Source organism: Tachypleus tridentatus, chromosome 11 (genome assembly GCF_004210375.1).
Source record: "Tachypleus tridentatus isolate NWPU-2018 chromosome 11, ASM421037v1, whole genome shotgun sequence".
NCBI classification, from domain to species: Eukaryota; Metazoa; Arthropoda; class Merostomata; order Xiphosura; family Limulidae; genus Tachypleus; species Tachypleus tridentatus.
This window is the reverse complement of record NC_134835.1, coordinates 58,351,818-58,362,137: the sequence shown is the minus strand read 5'-3', so window position 1 is coordinate 58,362,137 and position 10,320 is coordinate 58,351,818. Positions and strand designations below refer to the sequence as shown.

The 10,320-nt window shown below is 31.3% G+C and overlaps 1 long non-coding RNA gene across 1 annotated transcript; it reads left to right on the top strand.

Moving 5' to 3' along the window:
• Positions 1-6,556: 6,556 nt before the first annotated feature.
• LOC143232229 (uncharacterized) lies at positions 6,557-9,099 on the top strand. The gene is made up of 3 exons (XR_013017451.1): positions 6,557-6,671; positions 7,017-7,154; positions 8,860-9,099. It is a non-coding gene; the product is annotated as an uncharacterized LOC143232229 (long non-coding RNA).
• The last annotated feature ends 1,221 nt before the right edge of the window (positions 9,100-10,320 follow it).

Genomic DNA, 10,320 nt, shown 5'->3' with positions numbered 1-10,320 from the left:
ACGTGTCATTTATTTCCTGTTTTCCATGTCAAATTGAGAACCTGTGGAGCATATATCGGGTAGCAAGTCAAAGACGAAAAATATTTGTAATCAATGCTTTGCTTTTCAAGTTGTTTTCCTTAGTAAAATTTCAAACTTCATGTAAACATATCATCATCGTAAATCATGTTGTAAAGACGGAGAAGTAATCAGTTTTTATCCCCTTTGATTGCCACAAAATGTATATCTCAAGTTTTTTGTTATCAGGGTCCAATAAATTATCTCTTATCGAAACAGACTAAGAAGAATTTCTCTAAGCTTATGTTAATAGTGAAGGTCTTTTAAGTTATATCCTTTCTTAAATGGACGCTTTACTCCACTGTTAGTTAATTAATCGCCCACTTTCCGTGATTTGTGAAATAGAGCAACACTGTAGTTTTAAAGAGTAGAATTAAATCATTCTAATGTCGACGCTTTCGTTTATTGCTTATAATAAAGAAGTGAATGTTATATTCCTTAAGACAATACTGAAACAGAGGATTAATGAGTTTCGTTCCTATCTGAAATTCAGGATCATAAACCCTCTAAACTTCAGATAGGAACGAAATTCATTAATCCTCTGTTTCAGTATTATCTTAAGAAATATAACATTCACTTCAGAGAAATACTCTGATTATCACGCCATTGATCACTGAAACGATCACTCAATTCTTAAACATTTTTATCTTACTACTTTGTATAATAATACATGTGTACTTTCTTACAATTTAACCTCTCTCTACCTTGTATTGCACTGGTATGTTAGTGCATATATACTGTTAGAAACCAGGTTTCGATCCAAGTTGTCAGCAGAGCACACGTAGTCCTTCGTGTAGTTTCGTGCATGATAAAAAACTCAAGCTTCGTTTAGTAATCGATTTATTTAGTGTTGTATTTCATCGCATACAGTAGGACGAGAAAAATTATAATAAATATATATTGTTGTTTTATACATTACACTGTAGTTACTTTCTAATTTTTCCGAAGACTTGACTCCATTTACTCTCTGTATTGTCTTTAATTGGTTATATTAATTCTTATTTGACTCAGAATATTATTAAGTTTAAATGGTAGACAACAATCCATGGTGACATCAAAAGCATAAATAGTATAATATTGTTTTACTAAAAATAAGCTCACTTAGAAACAAAACGTTTTGATCTTGGTTTATGAGATGTTGTTTGATCTCCGTGCTTTGTATACTTCAATTTAACACTTCTTCTGAAGAGTTCTTGCAATATTCATATATGATCACTGATCTGCAAAATTTTTGCATCCAGTAAGGTTAACAATATTTTCTTTACCAAGTCCATCGTTTACTAAATCGATTATATCACCATCAAGTACAGATCTTCTACAAATAATGAATTCATAACATATAAGATATACATTTTACCTATTCAAAGACTGTTTGCTGTTGTTATTAAAGAGAAATTATAAATTTGGCCCTTACGACAATGAAGAATTTAATAGCACATTAAGAACTATCGGAAGTAAAATAATATTTTTCTATTACATGATATATTATTGTTGTCTCAATGTTTTCTTCTGAATGCGATATGATAACTATGCTTATGTTTCTGAAAATCTCCGAGATTACATTCATAAAACGTTAAATTCAGCTATTTATTTTTCTCTAAAATGTTTTTCATTACTTGGAGAAAGATATTTGAAATTCAGATAAAACATATATCAAAAATGCGATATATACGGCGAGCGTAGTGAATATTTTCGTTATTTCTTTCCTCAAATATCTGTATGCTCTACTTGTCCTATTTGAAGGTTATTCTTTTTACATCATCCGACGAAAAATCGACATCTTCCATTGACACAGTTCAAACCAGGACAACATCGACACTAGAAATATTCACAAGCTGTTAGCCTTTATTTCACTGAAATAAAAGAATAATGACCTGAATAAAATATTACTTCATATTTAAACATAAATGTAGAAATATATAGTATAACAATCACATTGTTAACTTGATCATATTTTGTATATTCGCCATTGTATTATGAAAAACTACCATATCTACTGTAAATAAAAAAAAAACAAATAACGGCTGAAATGTAAATAATGTAAATGTACATTACACTAGGAGAGGTACTTGAGAAACATACGACATCATATTATTTTTTTATTTTTACACGGACGCGTGCATCTATGTCATTATTCGGTAGGCATAATTGAAAGAATTAAAATAACTGTTAAACTAATTGAAAATTAAGATAATAATATATTTGACTAAATTTTTGTCTCAGTAACACTAAAAACATCAAAATGATCAAATATTGTGAATACAAATAAAAGTTAATTCCTTCAAACATACATACATTTAGACACAAGCCACTTCATATTGTATGTTTACAGCAATAGTCAAAATCGTTTGTAAGGAATAATTTCCATTCCTACTGTATTCAGAAGAACGTTAATCAGCCGTCTGTTCATCTGTGATGGGATTATAAACCTAAATAATTTTTTCTAAGTCTATCTGGAACAATAAAGAAAACCTAGTTTTTGTTATGTAAATTTAAAATAATATTGATTGGACTACATATATGATTGGAATGAATTTTACATCGCCCCAATCACCAGCTCCAGCAGGCCTTCTTGTAAAGGGGTCAAGACTCTTAGTCAACACCACGCACTTTCACCTTTTTGGCTACTTCTTCACCAACAAATTGTAGGTTGGAATATCATATTATAACTCTCACGAGGCTGAAAGAATGAGCATGTTCAGTGTCACGTATTCACATCATAGGGTATATTTTATTCTTATATCATTGGACAATGTGTTTAATGTTCAATAAAACAATAAGGCAATAATGCACATTGTTTTCCAAATTATATTTAGTTTTGTAACTGTTAGTATTCATGTAGTCCTAAAATGTCATAGTGGGCCGGCATGGGCAAGTGGATAAGACACTCAACTCGCAATCTGATGGTCGAATCGCTGTCACACTAAACATGCTTGCCCTTTCAGCCATTGGAGCGTTATAATGTAATGGGCTAAATTGTTAGTCGTTGGGAAAAAAAATAAATAGCCCATAATTGGCGGTGGGTGGTGATGAATATCTGCCTTCCCTTTAGTCTTACACTGCAAAATTAGGGTTGGCTAGCCCAAGTAAGCATCGTGCAGTTTTGCGCTAAATTCGAAACAATCCAAACCAAAAATAAAAATGTCATAGAAACATTTCCTGCTTGCAATTTAATAATATCTATAGTACAACAGTTGTGGATGTCAATATGTCCTAACATTATAAATTGTAACTCTAAATACACTATTTTTCATAACGCACGATGAAAACACTTATCTTATCTCATTAATGAATAATTAAACTTCGTTTTGTATTTGTGTTCGAAAGGAAGTCGGTAAACTTTTCATTTTGTCGTGTTGAAATGTCAATACTTTTGTCCTTCTATATTGGTAGAAACATTTCGTAACTTATAATGTACCTTACCTAACCAGTAATTATTTCTCTCACTTGTGTAAATGTTGCACAAAAGGGAATTAACGGGTTTCCAAATATTCCTGTTTTTCACCTTTTGTATATGAGGACATTGCATATCAACGATGGCGTTATAAAATTGAAAACTTTTCTCACGAATATGTTATTACTTTATTCTACAACTAAAACTATGATACATTTTGCTATACATTTGAGAAGCTAACTAATGGGGAAAATGTCAGCAATAAGAGATGGAATTTTATTTGTAATAACATAGAATCATAATGCAGCAATTTTGAAATTAAATAAGTTGAATATGAACCTACTGATTAGTTTTACTTATCTAAAATTTGTTTCACGTTACAAAATGTACAACAAAAGGTTTACAGAGAACCTCATTTCCACAATGGGATTTAGAAAATGCTTCATAGATTGTTGAAATATTTAATGTGTTAAATAGTATGAAATATAGCATACTAAAGATAAGAAGAACTAATTTGTGTACCTTTTAATCTCTATTAAAAACAGTCGTAAATGTTTACTTTTTCATGTTCTCAAGACAAGTAGATAAAACTGTTTATATAATAGGTATAAACGTGATTTGGACTAAAATTAAACAGAAATTAACTAATTTATTTCATGTAATGTATTTACTTTATATGTTAGAAATTGGATAGTTTTCAATTCCACTGAAAGAAATTGTTTATATTTCTTTAAATAAACAGTACAACAAATACTTTACTTTTTATTATAAAAACCGCTTTTTATATAAGCTGTTTAACTGTATTGAATGACCTTCTTTATTGGAGTATTATCTCAATATGTTTTGAAATTGTACATCCGACGTGGAGTCCATTTTATTTTGCAAATAGAAAACGAAAAAAAAAACGTTGACCATGATAATCTAAAACGAAGATGCGATTACATATTTCTATCTCCGTACAAACCAAAACAGTCTCATAACATTAATAACATCGAACAACTAGAGATGCCACGAAGTGCTGCAGGTAAAAGTGTGAAGGCTTATATTGCTAACACCTGATATTCCATGATTGTGTAGCTCTGTACTTAACTAGAGATAATGACACACATGTGAACAAAAGGTTCATACAATTCCTTAGGTGTGGCTAATAATATTGTTACTTTGAATTACCTTTTTTCCATAGGTCGATATGCTAAAAATATGTATATATTATGACTTTTGCAACGTTAATGAGACTCAATGTACACATTTCTGGACTGAAGAAGCGTACAAATCTGTCATAATTGACATTTCAAGTAAAATCAGGCAGTCAATGGGGGAGCGCTGTCATCAGAAACAAAACCAGGTGGGGAGAGGAAGCTGTTTGATTCGAGGAACCAAACAAGACGAGCATTAACCATTGTCTCTAATATCTTACAGAGCAGTTATACAAAGCAACTGGACCGTACTTTGAAGGAATCATGGAATCCTTCCCAGGCTTAGAAAATGGGAGAACAATAGCCCGGCACCAAGCATCAGGAAAAGCATTCTCCTGCTAGACCCGGTTAGAATCAACCAGAGGAATAACAAGAGACGCAAGAGAAAGATCTTGCGGCATTTCGTAGTGAATATCATCAGGTCTGACAAATATACTGCTAAACCAATAAATGCAAGCTTGAGTTCCACCAATGTAAAGGGGCAATTATAATTCTATAAACTATAAACCCCAAACAAAAGAAGTTGTTTCCACCAAAATGTGTCCCAAACACAGATCCCTTACCGAGTTTGGGGGTCAGAAAGTCCCTTTAATCACTTTTCAATATTTGGTCGTATAGCAGTTATGAACCCTTTGCTTTAGTTTAATCTTCAAATATTCCATTTTCTTTTAGCTTTCTTGTAAATCTGGACTCTTTTCTGTCATGTGGTACATGGTCAGAGGCAGTTTTACTTCTGTCAAAAACGCTACACAAACGAAGATACTTATCACTAATGCCATCAAATTAAAGCGTTTTGTCTTCTTCTTTCCTATTTTCGAAATTATCTATCTCAGTCTCACGATTTACGGTGTAATTGGCCGTGTTTGGGGAACATTTCAAGTTTCCAGTAATTTTCATAGAGTCCAACCAGCATCACATAAAACACTTTCGTGAAATTTCTGCTCTATTGACAATTGTCTACGCTTCCTGTGCCGTGACATGATAACAATATGTAATATGTAACTCTGTTTTTATCATAGATTTTTCATTGAGTGCTATTAAATTGATTTATTTTATCATACACTGGGTCCATATGCTAAATCCTTGCGATCTTCTTTTTATTTAGTTGTGACCATGACAGTTACTTCAGAGACTAAATTTCATCAGTTTGTTCATTCAACCGGAACCTTTATAATATGCTCTTGGTACAAGTATATGGGAATTCTAAAAAGTGATGAATATTTTCACCCTGTCGACTGTCAACAGTGATCAGTGACGCATTACCATATTATTAAAAGTTACATTTTATAATTGTATGGAAGACTTAGCACCATAAAATGAAAATAATGACAGAATATACTCTTGTTTTCGCACCTTAACACAGTACTATATTTTAGCTCAACATTTTCATCATTAATTCACACTATTGTGCACTTTTTTGGTCTGTGGCGTATCAGGAAAAAGTGATATTTAATTTTTAAAACTTTATTGACTTGTAAATGAATGAATGATTCATGATGTGAGCCATACATAATTTGAGCTTTTTGATGATGATTTCAAAATTTTTTCAAGTTCTCTGGAAAGATAGAATTTTCAATCCAGGAGTTCATTGCTCATTTGAGTAAATTCCACTCAAGTTTGAAATATCATGGGTATTTTGTTTTAGAAACGAATGTAGGAATTGTGATCTTGTAAGAAAGCTTTTGTTTTCATTGTTCTACAGATAGATAAGAAACTCGTTCTTTCACTTTTAATTACTTAAAACCAGATTCTCTGGTAATTTTACCTTTACGCAATATGTCTTAAAAAGAATTTGATTGTAATAGTATTACCAGTGAAATTTCTAGGAAGTAAAAATTTTTATTCGTCGTTGTACATATCATATATATATATGTATATATAAAGCCAGTTGAATGACAGTCACAAGTATTGTATATATAAAGCCAGTTGAATGACAGTCACAAGTATTGTATATATAAAGCCAGTTGAATGACAGTCACAAGTATTGTCAACAACTGCATAAGAAAACAGCAAAGATTTCTGTAGTAAGTGAAAATTGTACTCAAAATTTTTGTTTAAAAACTGAATATATTATTTGAATTTTTAGTGTTGATTAAAACATAACCAAGACTACAATTAAGGATAGTTAACATATAGTTGCAACGTATATTTACTGATCAGATTAGAATATATTTTATAATTATATATATATATCATCTTACGTTTCCGAAACTATCAACTAGATAAATGTATTTTATATTTTAAGCTTCTATCACTGAATACACTTTTACTCCTATTAATACAATGTATTAAATATATGTTTTGAAAAATCTTGGGCTATTTTATTGCTTTGTTTTGCTTTTACTGGCATATTTTATTACACTTTGCAGCTTTCTTGGTTGTTTGTGATGAACAAGTGGGTGATCTTAGCGATACTTTTAGTAGCGGTAGTTTCGATTACTGCTCAGGAAGATGATACAGGTGGTGGAACAACAGGAAAAGGTTATTGTTTGCGGGAATGGCAGACAGTGAGTCTTTTTGTATAGTTTTATGAAGTAATTACTTTTATGTAGGCATCTTCTTTTTTTATTTACTTGTCAAAGACTGATTCATTTATTTATTCGTTAGTATCTCAGACTATGTATACAATAAATAAGGGTAATCATAGTTTCCAATATTATAACTGACTCAGAACGTCAGTTACTCAAATTAATGTGTAGCGTACCTTGCTATGTCTCGTGAAGCATATTCAATGTACTGTGAAAGTGTTATCTGTTATTTCTATTTTGATACTTTATGAAAAATAATCTTAAACACTACTGGATGCTAATCTTAAGAGACTCTTCCATCCACCAGCAACCTAAAGCTTTTTTGTAATAATTCTAAAATCACATCCGGTGGACCCAGGACAATAGTTCTGCATTAGATAAATCACACTTTCTTCTTGTAGACAGATAATAGTCTCATTCCCTTTTAAAGAGGACTTGGCATGACCTGGTTGTTAGGATAACATGCTCATCTTCTCAGCCTTGTGAAGGTTATATTCCATCCCATAATGCACAAAGGTACACAAAGGGCTATAGAAAGCCGAATTCTAGCTGTATAAGTTTGTTTGTTTGTTTTGAATTTCACACAAAGCTACTCGAGGGCTATCTTTGCTAGCCGTCCCTAATTTAGCAGTGTAAGATTAGAGGGAAGTGGGATTGACCGCACATTATAATGCCCCCACGGCTGGGAGGGCGAGCATGTTTGGCGCGACTCGTGCGCGAACCCGCGACCCTCAGATTACGAAGCGCATGCCTTAACGCGCTAGGCCATGCCGCGCCCTAGCTGTATAAGTCCGCAGACCGTGCTACTGAAGGAATTAAACTTATAGTTACGTGATGGATATTTTAATGAAACTACGGATAGCATACGAATAGTTATTGATGAACATGCCAAAGGAGAAGATAGTATTTAACGAAGACTTTCTTCCTATTAAATATGTAAAAAAACTATTGTTAAAAATACATTACCGTAATAAAAAGTAACCGAGAATAATTATGTATCTTATTTTTATTTAATAATCTTATTTTAAACACACAACGCAGGAACTAGGTTATTCTTATTGTTCCAGAGACACTGAGGTGAGAAAATTGTTTACATTTGGAATTACATAACGCATCAAGAGACAACTGATAACTGTAAATTCAGCACATAGGAAATGGAAATTATTCTTTTCAAAAGATTTTAACCATTGCTGTTAGCATGTAAATATAGTGGATTGTGTCAAAAACCTGTGCAAATCTGATGTATTAAACATTTACCTTTATTTCCAACCTTTGATCATTATGATGTTTTCATATTTACTGGAAATCTCATTAAGGTTTAATCAAGCATATTACATCTTTTAATTTCAACAACTTTGACAGTCATTTCAATTCTTAAACTTATGACTATCGACGAATGACGTAGATGCACAAGGTAGCGCAAAAAACAAGTCAGACGTGTTCAAAGTACCTCTCCTAGTGTATCGTACATTACAATTGTTATTTGGTTATTTGATATAAAGAATGTAAAATAGTTATATTTCTAGAATATAATGACATAAAAACGAAAGTAATCAAATGAACTCTATTGTTATTAGAATATTGTTGTCCTTGATTGGTGTTTAAATATAAAATAATATTTTATTCAATTCATTATTCTTTTATTTTAACGCGATAAACTTTGACATCTAATTAATTTTTCTAGTGTCGATGTTGTCCTGGTTTAATATGTTTCAATGGAAGATGTACAGAATTCGTTGGATGATGTCGAGAGAATGACAGGCAGTTCTTCAGATGGAACGACAAAAGAAAATAGATCCCGAAATAATAAAGGATGGAAACATTCACTACTTTGGCCTGCATTTCTCACTTTTACATAATTATTGGAATCTGTCAACTATCTGAATTTTATAGATATTTCTATATGAAATAATAAAAAAGAAAAGAAACAACAAAATTTCGTTTATCTTTACTTCAATGCAATACTAGAGTGTTTGAGAACAATAGATACGTTCTCCATATCGTACAAAGAGATCAGAACCTAGGATTTTAACATATCTTTAATTATCAAATTCTTTTAATACTATTCACGTATGTTGCATTACAGATTGTGTTATTTCAAGCTTTTATATTATTACAAATATTGGCAATAAAACATCTTCAAACCTTGAACAGTTTCAAAATTATAAAATCACTTTTTTCCCTTCTTTCGCCTTGAGCTCTAACTGAAAAACAACAGAATAAATAGAATGATTAGTTCATACAACTGGGATTCAAACGGACTTAAAAGTTTGTTTTAAAAAGCTAAATTTGGTCTTAAAAAGAAATTGAAAGCAGCATATTCACAAGAAAAAACAAATAATAATAAAGAAATTTATAAAACATTGTTAGACTATAGTGCAGGAAATATTTGTAACAAATACTTTGACAATATTCGAATTACAACCGTAACTTTATAAAACTGTTTTACATCTTACGTGCTCACACTCTTCTAATGGATCAGAGATAAGTCTTATAATTTATGATACTAAATATTGGGTGTAGATACCCAACGTGGATATATTTCAGATAGCCAATGTGTAACTTTTTGCTGAACAATGAAAACAATATTACACGTGACATAGATCTTATGTAACTTAGACGTTTATGTTTTATGTTTCAAAACTGAAGGAACAACGTGATAAACAGGCCGACAATTCATCTAGTAAAATAAAAACATTGTTTTTATATTGTATTCAACTTATATGTTGTTGTTCGAATTAAGCACAAACTACACAATAGGTTAGTTGTGTTCTGCCCACCAAAAGTATCGAAACTCAGTACTTCTCGTTGAAAATCCGCAGACATAACGCTGAGCCACTGGGATACTGAACTCAAGCTGATAAAATTCTTAGATTTAGTGATATACTACATTCAAAATATAAACATTTGGAAACCTCTCATGTTGTGTTTAGTAAATAAAAATTATGTTAAGTTTAGAAAAACATTAAAGTATGAGAATATTAAAAAATTATTAGGTGTTGATGAACATTTTAAAGTAGTTGAAAGGTTTCCAATAAAACCAAGTAATAACTGTTAGTTAGTTAGTTGCACAATTGGCTATTTGTAATGTGCCCACCACAGATATTAAAACCAGATTTTTAGCGTTATAGTCTAAAGACTCACC